The following is a 19,417-nucleotide window of genomic DNA, read 5'->3' on the forward strand; positions in this document are numbered from 1 at the left end:
GAGAAAAATATTGAGTATTAATTAAACAACAAAATAAAATTACATATTTGCGGAAACATTGGCCAATATATTGATTCAATTGTACATATATTTACTTTTAGACAACCAGTGACATAAGTTTAATGCTATTATTCATACCCTTGATATTCAATATCCACCTTAGTAACCAGTGACAGGGCACCGAATGGAATGGGTGGAACCTGATTTTTAATTCACATTTAATATTATGAAATATATAACAGCAGCGACTATTAAAATTCAAGAGAAACTTTATTTAGTATAAGGTGTTGGTCCAGTCCAATATTTTGGATCTTTTGGACCGTACTCATTAAAATTTTTAATGCATTTAAATATCTAACAACTGTATGTAATGATTGAAAAAATACACTTTGGTGACTTCTGGACCGCATTGCCCGACGAAAATTTGTCAAAGACGCATATAGAATGATGCTCGTTTAAAGTTTTTGTTTTATTTTATGTTTCAAAAGAGAAAAAATAAAGGTATTCCCCATACGAGACGTCATGTACATGGCATATTCGCAGTGCAATGTATTTTTTGTTATGCAGTTATAAACTTATGTATATTTGATTTCTAATCTATACTTTATATATGAAAGTTAAAAAAATATTTTTAAATTAATAAGTCGCCGTCGTAGTTCGGAACATTCAGTTCTATATTTTAGAACATAATCTATATATGTACATATATACCTAGACTATAGGAACTGCTTAAGAATATATTCGATAAGTCATATACTATATTAAAAAAAAGGTTTACGTAAATTTCACTGCATAGATTTTTTTTAAAACAAAATTATTGTTAGTCAAAATTAACATGTTGCCTTGTATAGAAAAGGTGCCGGAAGAAGTAGTAATCAAAGAATTAAAGTGTTTTATGTGAACAACAACGGGGATTCATAGAAAAACATTCCACTTGGTTGTTAGCCAAGGATTCAAACAAAGTCATTGGATCAAGTTTCATGGATTTCAAAAGAGCCTTCGAAATAATAGATAAGAAATTAGAGATTATAGATATAAAAGTGAAATAGTCTTATTGATTTAATAACTATTTTAAAAAAGGAAAGCAAAGCTTATGTGTATTTCAAAGAGAAAATATTATCTCACGGTTTACCACAGGGTTCTAAATTGGGACCATTGCTGTTTATATGATATATAAATAATATAAAAAATGTAAAATAGATAAATAGAGTACTTTTAGTGCAAAATTTAATTTTTAATAAAATTTTTATTACATAAAAAAAATAGAAAAATAGGTATATTATCCAGAATGAAAAATATGTTAAGTTTAAGCACAAAAAAATAGTATAGTCCAGTCAAATAAGGCGAAATAAAGGCTAAACCTCGGAATGAAAGATACCAAGCTGAAATTTTGCACAGACCTTCGTTTTGATGTTTTAAGGACAGGGTGAAAAGTCTCATAAAATATCGTGTCTGCTAATCAAGATATCAAAGGTCAAAGGTCACAAAATTAGTTTTTTTGCAAATATCTCGCGTTTTATGCGTTGCACGTCATTAGATGCTTCACAAAACTTGTAAAGCATAAAATTATCTACAAGTTTAGTTATAATATTTGTTTTGTATCATTAACCGTTTTTGAGATATAGCGCGAAGAGTGGGAGGCGTACATCCGTTTATAGAATCCAGCGAGTATTTCTACCTGCTTAACTTGGTATAAGCTTTGAAAAAGTAAACAATCGTGAAAAAAGTTGTCTCGGCAAGTCGTTTGAACCATAATTTTATTACTTTCTTCATTGTATTATTAGGAATTAAAAATGAAATATTGCTCGACAAGAAATTTGTGCGAAAAAATTGAAAGAGTTGAGAGATCCTTACGGAGTATGTACCAGATGATAAGAAGATCATTTCCAAATTAAGAGAAAAATATTTAACTGATATTATAGTTATAACGAAGATCGGATCATTCCCTATTTTTTCTTTTCGCGATGCTCAAGCTTAAGTTTTATCCATAGCTTGGTATGAAAATAAAAAAGGCACTTCGGAAGAAGAACACTTGCGCGTAGTGGAAGCTGCTGCGGCGATTATTAGAGAAGATATTCGATCTTCTGTTGTTGAGACCAAGTCTTTTCCGCCCCCAAGTAAAATATTAATGAAGAAATTCCGAAAACTTTATTACATTTTCTGCAAGAAGTTATTATAAAGAACAGAAAAGGAAAGACGGGGCATTTTAAAACGAAATACACAGCTATAAGTCATGCTATAATGACTTCCATACGAAAACGGTCCTTTTCTTCGCAGTTATTATTAGGCCTATCTGTATTTCTTCATAGAAAAAATACAGATAGGCCAAACATCCAAAAAGACTTTTGGATGTTTAGTCCAGGTTAGGTTTTTTCGCTTCATATAGTGATATTGTAAAATGTTAAATTTCAGCTGTTTATCACCCACAGCCTCGTAATCAACCATCATAGTCAAGTGCCTTAGTACAGTATGCAGCAGATAATGCAGAAAAATATTTATACTCTTGATGGCTATAATACTGTTCATATAATGGGAATGATAAAAATAATAACTCCAAAATCTGAAGTTATATCTGATGACCGCATAAAGAAATTTACAACAAAACCAAGTGCAAAGGAGTTAGCAGCACTATCACATATACCCCTTCTAGTGTATGAAAATCATGTCGTACCCGGATTGAGCAAGAGATTCAAGTTCAAAATTTTAATGATGTAGAAGAACTAACCGAACAGATATTTAATGTAGTTGATTTGTTGTGGAAGTACGGAAAGTGGAAAAATATCTCACCGTTGCCAGGGAGGAATGGATTTATTGAACAACTTACAAACTTATGTCATTTATTGGATGCATAGGGTATATAATGAATGGAAGCGGAATCAAGGAAGCTCTCAGTACAATTTATGCATCGAATTCTGTCGACAAAATGTTGGATGGTCCCGCTTTTGCAAGAAGTATCAGAGGCCATACGTATTACTTTTTGCATTATTTTTGAAGATATGGAGATTGAAAGTTATAATGCTTTAGATGGGTTCATTCACCAGATAACAATTTGCGATGTTTTCTACGAAACTGTGGAAGAATGTACAGGTAACTCTGGCTCCGTAGTTTACATAGCGTTATCCTATAAACGGATGCGTGCTTTCCACTCCCCGCGCTATATCTCGAAAACCGTTAACCATACGAAGAAATAAATTATAACAAACTTGTAGAAATAGAAAATAAAACTTGTGGTAATAAGTAATAAAAAAAAATATATTTATTATATTAGCTGTAGAAGTATGATTGATAGATTTGAATGGTTAAATGTTCAAGAAATATTGAAGATAAATGTTTTAGTATTTGTATATAAGTTAGAAGTATTTAATATAAAATAAAGATATATATATATATATAGATTTAATACCAGAAATAAAGAGAATTTAAGGATATATGTATAGGTATAAGAAAACGAGTACGACCAGGGGAATTATGTAAAGAAGTGTGAATTTGTAAAATACTATTCCTAAGACAATCCGAAAAAATAAAACTGTAGCGGGTTTCCTAAGTGGAGTTTAGAAACACCATGCATTAAAAAATAAATTATAATATTTAGTCTTTTTTATTTCATGTTTACGTTTATATTATGTATTATACATTGTGTTCAAATAAAAGAGGAAGAGAGTGATCGTGAGAACACTGACTTCTTTTGAAACATAACCGGTTTACATTAACCAAAAAGATTCGAATACAATGATTTGATAGCCCTTAGAAAAAAAATCGTACCGATATTCAGAAAATATTGAGAGATTCTCAAAAGCAAACGAAAATCACAAACAAAAAATATTGCTACTTTTTTTTTTTAATTAAGTCCCAAGCATTAACCCGGATCATCAAGAACACTTTCAGGTCATAAGCAAATATTAAATATTCCAAGTTAATTGCCGCATAATATTTTAAATTAATAAAGAGCAAAACTAGCAGAGGACCCAATAGCTCACATATTGACGGCGGCAATGTTAAATATATTGTTTGGTAATACCTTATTTTTCTGTTTAATATACACGATTCTTTATGTTCGATATATTACTTTTATCAAGAAGCGTAATTTAATATATTAAAAATATCTTTTATACTTTTCTTTTGACAGTAATAATTTTTTATTCAAAATACAATCATTATATCTTATTTGGATCAGGTTTCCCATTTTGATGAAGGGTCCGCTCCGTCACTGTTAGTAACGCCATATATATATGGAATAAAGCTCATCAAGAGATATTCGCAAAGGGTGGTCCTTTCATATGAAACAAAATCTGGTTATTCACATTTTGCAAGCATTTTACACACTGGATTTATCAACCGCTTACTTTGAGTTTCAAAGAGCTTTCACGGTTCATCGTGATTGTCTCCATCAAAGGGGTCGATGCCAGGTGTTGCCATCGTTACATTGACGTCGCCTTGGTACATTTACAAGATGTTCAACGTGTTCTTTTATAGATTTACATTGGAATATTCTAAGATAAGCCGGTTTATGACCATACGGCACAATCAAAGCTCCCCTCAGAAGTTGCATAGATAAATTCTTTGTGTGATAGAAAGGTAAGATATATGCAAAGACACCTCTTAAGGGAATTTTAGTATATTAATTATTACGCTAAGAAAAAATCTCTATTTTGCTTTAATATCATACTGTAAGAACTTAGTCGCTCTACGCTTCTGTAGTTTATTCTAATTCCAGTGAGTCATCAGTGCGTCACACGACCTTGAAAAGTGCGTTTGATGTTCATAAAAATAATCTAAAATACAACATGATCAATATTAGACCACGTGTTATAAGTAGTGCATTGTTTAATATTTATTAGATTAACATGGATAATGCTCAAGTTCACACATTGACTAGCAAAATGACAAAGTGTCATAATCTTTTTGGTCAGTTATAATAAAAGCATCTAGATTATGTACTAGAATGTTATATAATCCGAATTGTAATACATGCATTGTTAATATTATATAACTTAATATGATTGAAACGCAATTATTTTAGAGTTATATGACCGTTTATAGAGATTTAATCAGTGTAAACAAAGGATTGATTTCTGTGTCATCTGTGTGAACTATGAAATGAAACGATCGTGTAATTTGATATTTGACACAGAGAACAATAAAGCACTGTTGGCTTGCGTAATCCAAAAATTGCGTCACATTTTAGGTATATATAAAAGAAGGAAATAAAGAAACAGACATTTGCACTCGGAGAGAGAGAGAAAGAGTGAAGTCAGAGTCTTTCATCCAATCAATTCCTCCTTCTGGCCCTTAACAAGAAGAAACATTTAAAATGCTTGACTCGTGTGTCTACAATCGTCTTTGATTATGGACACTCGTATAAAATATTAGCGATATTGAAATTTTGAGAAATAAAAAATATTCTATACACATGCACAATGTGTTATCCAAATGTTTCCATCTAGCAAAGAGTGCTCAAGTGTTGAAGTATTATAAAATAATCTATAGCAGATGTGAGTTTCATTTCAACTATAAACTATTGTAGCAAAGCCAAGTGAGTGTTAATTGACATTTTGGTTCAAGTCTTTTCTGTATAAAGATGAAACGGAAAAATCATTTTTTTGCATAAGAAAAATAAAATGTAATGAACATCAGCGACGGAATTAAATCAGCAGGTCTAAAAATGGAATTGCTATCCAAAAGGTTATTTGTAATCTGTTCTAACAGCCAACGGCAATATGTTCCAAAACTGACCATTTTTTGTAATTGGCCGTTCCACAGAAAGGGGCTAAAAACAAAATTTCCATAGGAACGCAGGGAACCAACGATCACTATCTCTATTTTTTTTATAAACATTCACACTTGAACAGCAGAAATTCAAGCGCTTTTCAACTTGGACTCACTATGTTCGTATGAACTTCGACTAAAAGTTGGCTGAAACAACTTCGTACAATCGAATATCGCAGATGCCTAGCTTTATAGTTGTACCAGCTTCAAAGACGCCTGGAACATACGACTAACTTCATGTATAACTAACGGTAAACAGACAATTGCTTTCACGGACAATTGCACTCAGGGACTATTGCTCTCACGAACCATTGCTCTCGTGTTATTTTAAATTACTGCATGTTCATCAGCAGTATAAATTAGCGTGTCAGAATTGAAACAACGATAATCAGGATTTATGGACTTAAAAAAATATTTTTTGACGAATAAGACGGCTATTTAGATATTCTGAAAAGTCGCTGAAAATGCTCAAGAAAACGAATACCTTTATCCAATGACGTTATAAATTCTAAAATTATGATTTTGTTGCAACTCATGGTGAAATTAAAGAATGTGACCTGCTCTTTAGACTAAACTTTTGTTGTATTGTCCTATTAATATCTTTATTAATAAAAATGTGATAATAAAAATTCACGCTACTTCGTTCCTAGCAAAAATTATACAAATACTCTTATAGAGATTAACAACAAGGGATATTTGCTTTTTTGGTATTCCATACAATAGAGAAATATTTTAAGACGCTGCGGATTGATCTTACTGAGCACGACTACTCAAACATATTCGTTGTTTTATCGTATATTTTGGTAATCTGCATGGACGTCATTCCTAAGTATTTCTGGTTAAAACATTTTTATCTAAATTATAAGGGATTCCGCCAGACAAGAAATATGTAGAGGAGCAAATTGGATCCTTCCGGTATTTTAGAACGAAAGAATGTGCGCGCTTTAAAATATAACCGATTGTTACTAAACAATCAAAAGAGGTAGTGAAACAACAATTTCTATTGGTTTTAAGCTTCAACTTAGGATGAATGCATTTATAAAAAAATAAAAAACAAAGATTCAAGTACGGTCTCAAATCATTATTAGTTGGTTAAGAAGGCAATGAATGTTGCTATGTTTATTTCAGTAAAAGCTTTGCAATATATAATTACATATTTGATTACGCCAAAACACAGATGACACCTTCGTAGTACAGAAAAATCAGATGCTTCCACTTCAATCACAAGATCTGGTTCATTTAAGCAGTTATTTTAAAGCACCAGGAGCTTAGTGCGACTTGAATACGTACTTCACGACATAGTGCCATGGCACTATCCACAGATGTATATCATAATATGTTTTGATTATTTGAAAACATTTTTAATTTCAGCGTAAAAATCAACACTTGTGCTAAGCAACGGTATAGCACAATATAAAATAAAGACGATAAATAAATCAATAAAATAAAAAGTATGTAAGGTTAGTACAGTTGTTGTATGCTATTGAATAAAATATGATGCTATACTCCTATGACGGTTATTCCAAACTTGCTAAATAATAAATTATTAACACAGCAATTAAAATTATCATTAAATTATTTTCAAATCTAAATAGCAATATTTTATTGATAAAACAGTAATATTAAAATATATGACTTTCTATATAAATAAAAACGATAAAGAAAAATCAGAACCATTACGTTCTTAATAATTTATCTGGAAACTAATTTAAAAACATATTAATAATACGTATTTATAAAAATAAAAAGTGTTGATATTGAATTTGATAACCTACTATTTATTTATCTAGTTATTTATTATATATTATTGAAAATATCAATTATATTAGTAATTATCGTTGAAGAAACGCGCTAAAATTTCAGATAAAAGTGATTGAAAATTAGTGGTTAATTTTTATGATTATTATTCAATAATCCACTATTTTATTTATATTTTTGTCTTTATTTTACGCACAAAAAATATAACTAATGAATTTAGATACAAGTGTCATTCGAATAATTTACAGTTAAATTGTATCTAGATGAAACTGAAGCTGGCTTTAGGGATTTAAGGCAATTAAAATTTTAATGAAGCTATTAAATCAGAAAAGTCATAAAATTTTACTATCATCTCTAAATTTTTATGATCTCACATACATATTTCTTTAACGGCTTAAAATGGATATAAAGTCACAAAGTAATATTTTTATAAAAAAATATTTAATGTCATAGCAAGTATATATTATAATATTAATGAAACTATAGTCGAGTACATATTATCTATTGAATCATTATAATTAGACGTAAAAATAGTAACTCAATACTTAACAAGTAACTGAATTTAAAACAGGTGTGAAACATGTTTGATACACTTTATTTTTGAAGAAGCGGTCTTATCATCCTTTATCATTACATTGCAAAACCACTTTATTTGCAATTCAATTTCATTTAGTTCAACCAACTTGGGAAATCTAGATGCACTTAACAAGCCACCACAGTGTAGCACGGTTGTTAATAGAACAATACATAGTATTATTACAATACACAAAAAATATAATATTAGTAAGATAAAACATAATGCACAAAAATATAATAATTATTAAAAAATGATACGAATCGGACCAGCTCCTCAAAGCGTACATTAAAAAGATCAACATGCAATGCCAGCATATACAGCTATTAGCATACGGCTCTATGAGGATGCGATCGTGGTTCTCCCAATACAAAATTAGAATTCCTTGGAATAGCTTAATATCAACTGCACCCTTCAGTAGTTTAAATAAATGTGTAGCGACATTAAAAACTCTGTTAGAACTCATCAAATCATATCAAAAAGAAAGGCGCTAGGATACAAAAATAATACTAATAACCAAATATCCTCTATAAAAATATCACAAGAATCTTTCCTGAACATTTTAGATTAAGTATGTATTTGCTTATTCGGGAAATCCAAATAATTGATCGCGATTAAAAATGCTGTGACCTTAAGTGTCATAGAGGATCGGCAAAGTGAAATATAACAAAAATTGTATAAATGTATTAATCATGAAAAAATTATCGCAGACGTCGTATACATGTAGAGAAAAAACCTTCACTTGCTCTCAAAGGTGATTCCGAGATCTTTATTGGAAGTTTCTCTAGCCATAATGTTCTCACCATGACCGTAAGAATAATTTAATGGCGAACGGAATCGATAAAATGACACAGTATGGCACTTTCCGACACTAAAGGGCAGACGGTTGACAGAAGTCCATCACCATAGAAGATTCAAATCCGCAAAAGATCGAATTCATTTAAATAATATTAAAGCATCTGATTAGGTGTGCAGAAGAAAACTTGAATTTGTAATTGCCGTATTTGTCATTAATAAAAAACGAGAAGAGCAGATGGTCTAAGTTGGACCCTTGAAAAACCCCCGATAATATTTTAAAGGACCCTTTAAAATAATATCGGGAACTTAAGCATTAATATGAATAAACGGTGACCGGATTAATATTTAGTGACATTCAATTTTTATATACAGCCTTGGCCACAATAATGGGGCACCCCTAAAATGGTGTGTAGCTCTTTACAAGTGCATAGTCTGACAGAAATATTTTAGCAGCTAGTTTTAACTATTATTATGAGATCCATACAACAAAATTTGTCGTTTTTAATTGCTCACTTGAATTTAAAAAAATATTGCAAGTCAAATTGTATAGTCTCGCTTAAGTTATTATTTTTTAAGATATAACACATTTATTGGGGTGCCACATTATTATGGCCAAGTCTGTATGTATTATCAAAGTACAAAACCGGATTCTTAATATTCAGCAATATTTGGCGTTAAATTATCGCGAACTTGAGGAAGCGCAAGTGCAATTTAAATATAATTTTAAGTATCCAGTTTATTTATCTCAATTGATTACATATCCGTTTTCATTAATTAAGATAAAATTCCGTGAACCCATACGATTACCTTTATTCAGATTAATTATAATCAAACTTAATTCCAGATTTCACGATTATTACAATATTGATTATTGTATTATTTACAGTTGTGTAGTAAAAAGAGAAAATTTTATAATGGAAGGTACTTTTTCATTAAAATCGAGAGGCAAAATATACTCCAAGTTTGGCGATACATTTTTTTTGACATTGTGTTTGGTGGTCTCCCAATCACTATTAATGAAATTTCTGAATAAGTTATCTCGTACGGTTCTTATAAAGTAATTTTGATGAATATTTTCGGCAACAGAATTTGTTAATAATAATATATAATAACAAAAAATTATTTATAGATTCCAAATTAGAGATAAAAGTATGCTGCGAATCAAAGTGTCATAGAGGACGCGTATAAACGACGTATCGTCAAAGTGAAACGAGTTTATCATAACAAAGCATTTTAAAAGATCTTTTACGTGTAGACTAGTAGAGCAAAGCAAAAATAGTGGAAGTTCTTATCAAAACATTCCCACTAAGATCGTAAACAAAATCTACTGATGAATGAGCTCTGAAAAATAATACAATATAGCAATCATAGAATTTAAATTACTATGTAGAGAGAAAGAGGCTGCAACAGATCGAAAGCATTTAAATAATTTTAAATCACAGTATTTATGTCATTTGAAAATAATGCGAATAGCTTGGCTTTTGATTAGCAATATATTTTCAACTTTCGTTCAAACTGTAATCGCTCAAAAAACCCGAGAATAACCGAGTTAAATCATCCGAGCAATCGAAGTTCAATTTTTTAATAATAACCAATGACAAACCTTGTCAAAAGCCTTTTCAAAATCCGTATATACGACGTATATATTCCTGCATCGAGAGATTTTGTCAGCGTTTTGCTGAAAGACAAAATATTAATAACAGTGGAACGGGCGGGACAAGTCAATGCTGTTGGTCAAACAAAAGTTGCCGAAAGTAATTGAAGACGTATCTATGGATATAAATATATTAAGAATTAATTATATATAAATTTATTTCTCATTTTGGTTTTCAAATTAAAACGCGTTTAAAATCAACTTATTCGTTACATAGCATAAAAAACTTTTACGTCTGAATATATCGATTCAATTAAACGAATATTAGTAACTTATTAATTTGGTACACAAAGCTAAAATGAAATAATTACATTAGCTACGAAATTATTATGTGCAGAATATGTAAATGAATACGGCCACACCTATTTGTTATAAATTAGAGCAAATTGAACGATTAACTGAATTAACACTATTATTCAACATCATTTGTAAATTCCGTGTTCATTATGTTTTTTTATCAGAATATGTATGAAGATATGAAATATTTACAAAATAAATAAATATATTATTTTTAATGAGTAAAAATAATTAAATTGATAAATTATATCATTTATATTTGAGACAGGATGTCAAATGCACACATTTTAAAATTTAAAGTATTATACATAATATATTATAAATGAAAAATTGAAAAAAATACAACAATGTTTGAACTATACATTTACAGTTAAGTTAAGGTATAAAAACATATAATGAAAGCCGGATTTACAAATTAGGTTGAATGATATAAATATTCCGCATATGAAAATTTCGCATTAAATGTAATTATTTCATTTCAATTTTGAGTACTAAATTGTGGGAAAAAAGTTAAGTTACGGTTAATCAGTATTAATCTGACGTAAAATGTTTTTTTTTTGCATTGTAACGAATGAATAAAATATGCGAACTAATAACAGATTTACAAGACTTTGAAAATGTCGATGGATATAATATTAAGGAGTGGTTAGTAACGATTTGTATGATCCGTGAGTGATGCAGATGTCGTTTTCAAAATCAGTCAATCAGAAGAGAAAGAGAATGAAGATGAAAGTGAAGAAGAATAAAGCATTAATCTTAATACTGTACTCACTTCTCTTGATACATTATCTGAGTAATCGAGCAGTAGGGATTCAGATATAACGATGAAATAATAGCTCTTAGGAAAATTCGTATTGACATTAGAAAAACAATTAAAACGAATAAATAACAAATATGTATATATTTGAGATTCCGTTCGACACCTCTTCATCATAAGTCCTCTTTAATCGACAATTGTATAATACCCTGTTTTATATTTATTTTTATACAAATTCTGTTTTTATTTTTTTAATTATATTTTTTCAATTGAAAAATGACGGGTCACCATTTTTTATATTCTGATGGAATCTGTAGTTCGCTAGAAATTAGATACACATATTATTTATCAATTTCGTGCGATGAAGCACATTATTATCCATTTCATTATCAAAATGAAGTGGTATTTTTGTCATTATTATATCGCTATCTATTAGTAGATGACCACATACATAGATTAAATTAAAGTGTTTTACAATCTTCAATAAAAATATTTCAAGGAAATACGAATCCCTTTATATACAAAAGAAACGTTAACTTCTTTTTTATTGAATCCAATGTGGTCCAATTTATTTAATCACAAATATTAAGCTTCTTACGTATTATTTATATATAATTTATTTAGGGTAAACCCTGTACCCATTCCGGATGTTGGGACAAATACTTGAAAAAAATACCCACCCAAGAATGCTATAACAAAAGAAAAAAAAGTTTCTCGCTATCCTTGTGAATAGTACTTAGTTATTTGTTTACTATTGTAATTTACACAAAGCCAATATTTTATAAACAACATATTTTTAAAAGCACGGAATTTATTGTTGTTTTTTTATTACTTTCATATACATATTAGAGGCTAAATGTATTTGTATATGAACATTAAAATCACTTCCATGTTTATATATAATACTTGACGTTTGGTTATATCTGTCCATCGTATGATATTTCTCAAAGCAATCTTTCATATAAAGATATGATTTTAAATTACGTTTTTTTCATTCACCAATTTATTTCACTTAATATAAGAATTTACTATATATGAATAGTAACAATTTGATAAGCCACTCCTAGTTCATATCGTAACGACTTTTTTGTCCCTTGATGCAAATATTATAATATTAATGTTCGTTTATTTATATGTCACAATCTCCCTCGCGTATTTTTTTTATTGCTTGTGTTATACCTAATTGTATTAGTTTAATATATTTTTCAGAAAAGTAACATATTAGCAAGTAATAATATAATATCTAATACAATCGTTAGATAACCAAGTGTTGTGCAGTGGAAACGCTGGGTAATCTAGTGTTCATTTTAAGACTTTTAAAACAATATTACGACTCACAATAAGTAAGAAGCAAATAAAGCATAGTGAATAGACCTTTGGATGAAGCTGGATTTAAAGCGCAAAACCCGGCAAAAAAAACACAATTTACTGAGAAAATAAAAAAAAATGGCCTTGAATGGGCAAAAGCTCATCGCCATTGGACCGTCGAATATTGGAGAAGTGTGGCTTTCTCCGATGAATTCAAAATTAATCTGTATGGAGCAGATGGATATGCGACCGTGCGCAGTAGAAAAAGCGAAGGATTTCATCCCTTATGCAACAATCGATTCATCAAGCACTCACCCTATGTGATGATCTGGCTTTGTAAATTTCATCCAGGGAACCATGAATGCAAAAATATATAAATAAACTTTCCCAACATACTACTGAACCCATTTTTCAAGACCATTCTGCGCCACACCATGGATCTCGTTCTGTGAGTCCAATTCTAGTTTTTACATTAAAACTTTCACTTAATTAATCCTCTATCTATAGATTATACAATTAAAAAAAATAATAGGAATCATATCATTAACATGGCCAGGAAACAGCCCTGACCTGAATTCAATTGAAAATTTATGGACAATCATAAAACAACAAGTAAGAAAAAAACGAGAAAAAAATTTAGCCGAGCTGAAAAAATGTCACGAAAGTGTGGGAAAAGAAACTCGATCATAAAATTATTGAAAATCTGTATTTATCCATGCTAGGCAGAATACAAGAATTTATTAAAAATAAAGTCAAAATAATTTTGTTAAAATGTTCCATTTACAATATTCTAATTTTTAAATGTCCTCGATATTGCTTTCTATGAATAGAACAAAAAAGGTCGCGCGCGATTTTTTTCGGACGTCATAAAATGTAGGTAAAAACGACCCGTTTCGCTATCGATGTTTGCAACGCAACAAAAAAACATTAATTTTGTCAATGTCAATGTCAATTTTTATTTATATTAATTATCATAATTAAAAAATATATTTATAATCATAATTATTTTAACTCTTTGAACTCATAATTTGGCATACGTATACACATATACTAAGCACAATAATTTATTAAAATATGTCGTGGTTCATTTCTGACCATAGATATGCAAATTTTCGATACACAGACATGTATTATATGTGTGTGATTATATATTATATAATATTCGTACTCAGCCGCCATTCGTAATAAAGTCTAGTTTTTTAAAATAAGTGAAAAAATGGCCTGGCGGGCCATATACCTGCCACATAACTGTACGCATTCATTGCAGGTGAGTTCAATAACTATTTGTCAATTTAATGAAACATTAGAGAACAAATCTAATGATAAATTCGAAATCAGCGTTTCATTTTAGTATAAAATATATGTATAATACATTTACCGTACGTATGGGGAGCCATATTTTCATATGTACGTAATAATTAATAAATACTAATGTTTTCATTGACTGATAATTTTAATCGTCATTACGCTCTGGAACATAAAATACTAATTTTCCCGCCTATATCTCGTGGATTTTTATTATTTGTAAATTTATCACAATTTACTTGATTTTCTCCAAGTATTTTTGCGCTCATTTGTGACGGTATGTATGTATGATTAAAAATATGACTATGTCATTAACAAAATAAGTTTAATAACCATCAGAAGCATTAAATCACCGTTAATATCAAGTTTCTGAATACTCTGGAAACTGGTTACGAAGACGATGTACTTTACTGCAATAAGGTGGTTAAGTCATAAACTCAAAAGAAAAACCTGCACTTGAATTTGAATACTGATTTAACATATCTAGTAGATATCACTGCTCATTTAAATGAACTGAACGTATGTACGTTTTGATGATAAAAATCAGTTAATGAATTGAGTGTTTCAAATAGCGTAGACATTTAAAAATTTAATTGAAATTTTAATTGAGAAAATTCGCTTTATAACACTGTCGGAACACAGCCACGTAATTAACAAAAAAATATGCCGCTTTAATTACTATTTTATCACATAAATTTGAGAGTAGATTTTAAAATTTCAGAACGCGTCAACTGCATCCTCAGTTGATATCGACTAGGGATTCCAATCCCGGGCCAAAATTTTGATCCCGGGATTTCGGTATTGCAATTAGTTGATCCCGGGATCCCGGGACCAGTCCCGGGATAATTTTCATGTTATTTTATCGATAAAAATAATTTAAAATGAATAATACAATATATTTTTACATCTGTTTTACGTACAATGTATAAAGTACGTATAATTTTAGTCTTGGACTTAAAATAGAAAATAATATAATAAAATTAAAAAAGGGAAGGTCTTATATATTTATTTGAGAAGGAAAAAACATAGGTATGTACATTCATAGACACAATTAATTGAAAACATTATTTTGAATAAAACTCACGAAGTAACATCAAAGCATCAAGTGTTTTATCATTTAGCCTTGATCTGATTTTGGTTCCTAAGCAGCCTGCTGCTGAAAAAGCACGTTCAGACTCACAGCCTCAAAGATTCACAGATGACACGTGCAACTCGCGCAAGTTTGTACACGAAATATAACGATGTTGTCAATAATAATTCGATTGTGCTTGATAAATCAACCAATCCGAAAAATTCGGGATTATGTTTTATAATCCCGGGACTCATCGGGTATTGAAAATCGTTCGGGATCCCGGGATTCGGGATCCCGGGATTGGAATCCCTAATATCGACACAATTGAAATCAGATATGCAATTTTAAGAATTATTTATTCGTCTGTATTGACTTTTGTAAGTTTATAACTGCATAATGAAAATCAAACAGCACTCGACGAATATAGTTCATGTTTATTTTTTTCTGTATGGAGCATACAAAAAGTAAAAATAAAATCTTTATAATACTGTTTACATAAGTATTTCCTTATTGAAGCTAATATTAATGCACTGAAGTCGAAAGAAACAACCTCAAAAATAATATTTTAATATTTTCATTTTTGTGAAGAGTAAAGTTGTAATCGACCCATCAAAATTTAGTCAAAAATTAATAATAAATTAAATATGCGGCAAATATGACAAATTTTTTCAGGCGATGCCACATAGAAGATCTAAAATGTTGGATACTTCTGTTATAAATCGAAGTGATTATCATTACAAAAATGAAAACAAAGTATTTAGTTATGATTATACATATGCATGCACATATTTACATGAATATGTATATACATACAACATGCTAATCATTTCATCAAAATCTAAGCAATAGTTTCTAAACTTTTAATTATTGATAATCTAATATTTTTATTGTATATATACAGTAATTGGATATGGAAATAGTATATATTGTATGCAAATATTCTAGCGCCATAAGTGTTTCTTTTTATATAGAATCAAAACAAATAAAAACTACGAATCCATTAGATTTCAATTCGTTGGGTTTATTTACCATTCAGGGATTTACAAATCGAAATTGTATTGAATTTAATAAAACTATTTATATTAAAAATATATTAATTCTAAAATATTGTATATTTTAATTCTAAGGTACTGAGGATTGAAATCCGCTAATGGATTGCAGATCTCAATCTCGCAAAGATAAAAAAAAATTGAGAGTTTAAAACGTAGTTAGATATTATAAAATGATAAATTTGTTTAAATAAGAGTACAAATATAAGATTACACATAAGCATGAATATATTTACGTATTATATACTAGACATTTTAACAAGCTTCAACCAAGGGTCTTAAAACTTTTTTTAATTATTACAATAAAATATCCTTAATAAATGTATTTAATTTAATTTAGAAATATTTCGTATGCAAATACTAGTTCTAAAGCGGTGTTTCTTGTTTGTTCTACGAAAAAAACAACAAAACAAATAGTTTTTTTACGTTGTATGTATAAAAACTGCCAGAGCTTATAAATCGGAAATGTAATCAATCAAACAAATATTTTTTTTATTAAATATATTAATAAAAAATATGAACTATTATATATATTAATGCTAGTATTTTAAAACGGTCAATTTTGGAATCCATGGATTAAAATTTTGTTCTGGGATCTTAGTCCCGAGTAGCACATGTAAAAATCGAGAGGCAAAAATGTCGAAAGAATCTCCCAAAATATACGAAGCACTCACTTACTAGTCAGTGATGAAATTCAGGCGGTCGCACATCCATTTGTTGAAGATGGACGAGTTTGTAGAATTAGCGTTTGATATTTGAGGATACATGAACATTTTCACTGACAAACGTTAAGTAATTCACATGAATGTATGAACCTGCGAAGACGACATCGCTCCGCTCCGCATCGCGTCCGAAGCAACACTGACGTTCGGTGGGCTTCGGTGCTGCCAGCAGCTAAAAGCTGACTTAGTGAGGGAGAGCAGTGCTGCCATTCTAAAAATAAAATATATTTTTAAATCTCATGACAGAAATCGCGACCTAATTAACTGTGCTATTTTATTTAGACGACTTATTTATTTGATTTGACTTTTATTCACTAATAAAATAATACTATATACTTTTTTAATATGATTAACACCATAACTTGACAGATTTACCCAAATGCGTCATGATAGCCATTATACAAACAAGTTTTATTTTAAAATTTTACATACACAGAAACATACATTTACAATACATCAACTTGAACGATTCACACCGAATGTTAAATCATATCATTAAAAACTATGACGCACAATTAAAATATAAGAGCAACATACCGCATATTTTTGTTAGCTCCTCATAGCTATCGCCGACAACATATTAGTGTTTGGTAAGCTCATTGTAAAGCTGGATAGCTCGTGAAAGTGTAACGTTCTCAAGCGCTGACGTCTTGGCCGCCATGGGTAAGAATTAGGGACGCAATCGCGACTCTTCATAGCAGGGCTTCCCAACCTTTTCATATACCACATCCCTATTTTTTTAAATATTTCTCGCACCTTCTAAAGCAGTTTCTGAAAAACGAAAACAAAGTTGTATAAGCAAATTTTATTAATAAACAAAAATGAAACATGGAAATATTTGTATAAATCTTAAAAAAAAAAATAATGCCACTTTGGTCCATAAGAGTTTTTAAAATCGTGGGACTTTATAGCTAATTGCATTTTCACTAAGTTTTGGGAACATATACATTGCCGAACACCAATATTGTTCCAAAGTATTGCTTTTAAACTTCATTTTAAGAATAAGATTTGTGCGCAGTGCAAAAATATCTTTCTTTAGTGCTTCGTTATCCGACATATTATCCAAATTAATCCATGTTTCTGAAGTTTTCAGTTCTCCTCCTTTAAAATATCCATCAAACGACTTTGATTATATTTCCAAATGATTCACTATTTCTTCACATACTTTTTTATTTATATTAATTTTGCTCCTTTGATCGAAATCTGTGCCGAATAAAAAAAAAACAAATTTTAATATCTCTAGCTCCATATTACACGTTAAGAAAAACACTTACAAATACAAATGAACAAAGAAAATAAAGCATGAAAATAATAGAACAGATTATGATAAAGATCTTATACCAGCCTCCAAAAATCGTGTCGTTGGAACTTGATTTTGGATGATAGCGAGAGCGATTGTTGATTGCTTCATACATGTTTTTTTCAACTGAATTATTTGTTTTTTCATATGTTGTTATTAATTTTTCCTTTGTTTTTTTCTCGTCGTTTGAAAGTGAAATAAAAATATTTTATTGACTAATATCATTTTTATTTCTCGCACTAAAATGTATTATAGCATATTCCTTGCGAAAATATTTTAGTTAAAAATATAATTATAAAATAAATACATATCTACATAAATATAAAAGTTTGAGTTCTGCTCCACTGCCGCTCGCTCTTATCTCCCTCACTCGCGTCAAATAACATGCGAACGAGCGAAAAGAAAAAGATCTCACCGCACGCGCCTTAGCATTCATACGTGCGCATTGCAAAAAAATCTGATCCTCGAGTACTGTGTTTTCAGGAAGTTTACTGTATTTACTATTTTTGTGTCTATTAAAATATTTCATTATATTATTATTAAATTTTTGCCTTATTAGGTAGCATGTTAATTGAAGGCTCAGTAAAATATCTGGTGTTAGTGATGCAATTATTAAGTTAAGCTGCAAAATTTTGTAACGTTACAAAATCTCTTGCTCAACAATGATTACAACTAATTTTTTAATTTCTAAGTAATCCGCAGGAGGCTTGTATCAACAAATACATCAGTATCGAAAAATTGTATATGTTGATTACGATATTAAAAACACTATAATTTGTCATATTGTATAAAAACCTGTAAAAAACTTTTATGTTTCTTATATATTTTTTAACATCTATTTACAGAATTTGACTGAATGTAATATTTTTATTTTTTCAATGTAATATTTGTGTTTACATGCTATCTTTTTGTTTCTAACGGAGGTCAGTCGCGCTTAGGCTTCCGTCAATGTTTTTTCTTCTTCTTATTTTTAGCAATTCAATTTATTTTTGTGGTCCATTATCGCATATTGACTTAAACAGTAATTAATTTGCGCGATATCTAATAATATTTTAAT

The 19,417-nt window shown here is 29.6% G+C and overlaps 1 protein-coding gene across 6 annotated transcripts in view; it reads right to left on the reverse strand.

The window, feature by feature from the left end:
- Mgat4a (alpha-1,3-mannosyl-glycoprotein 4-beta-N-acetylglucosaminyltransferase a) overlaps positions 1-17,234 on the reverse strand; it is a 108,064-nt gene extending 90,830 nt beyond the window's left edge. For 2 of the 6 annotated variants that reach the window (XM_088187428.1, XM_088187427.1), the window contains exon 1: positions 17,154-17,201. The gene's annotated coding sequence lies outside the window, so the exon portion shown is untranslated. Of the gene's footprint in view, positions 1-17,012 lie in introns of all 6 variants that reach the window. The other 4 variants (XM_088187426.1, XM_088187424.1, XM_088187423.1 and 1 more) reach the window with 3 other exon arrangements.
- Between the last annotated feature and the right edge of the window lie 2,183 nt (positions 17,235-19,417).

Source organism: Plectrocnemia conspersa, unplaced genomic scaffold (genome assembly GCF_051122295.1).
Source record: "Plectrocnemia conspersa isolate PC_06_02 unplaced genomic scaffold, ASM5112229v1 ptg000006l, whole genome shotgun sequence".
NCBI classification, from domain to species: Eukaryota; Metazoa; Arthropoda; class Insecta; order Trichoptera; family Polycentropodidae; genus Plectrocnemia; species Plectrocnemia conspersa.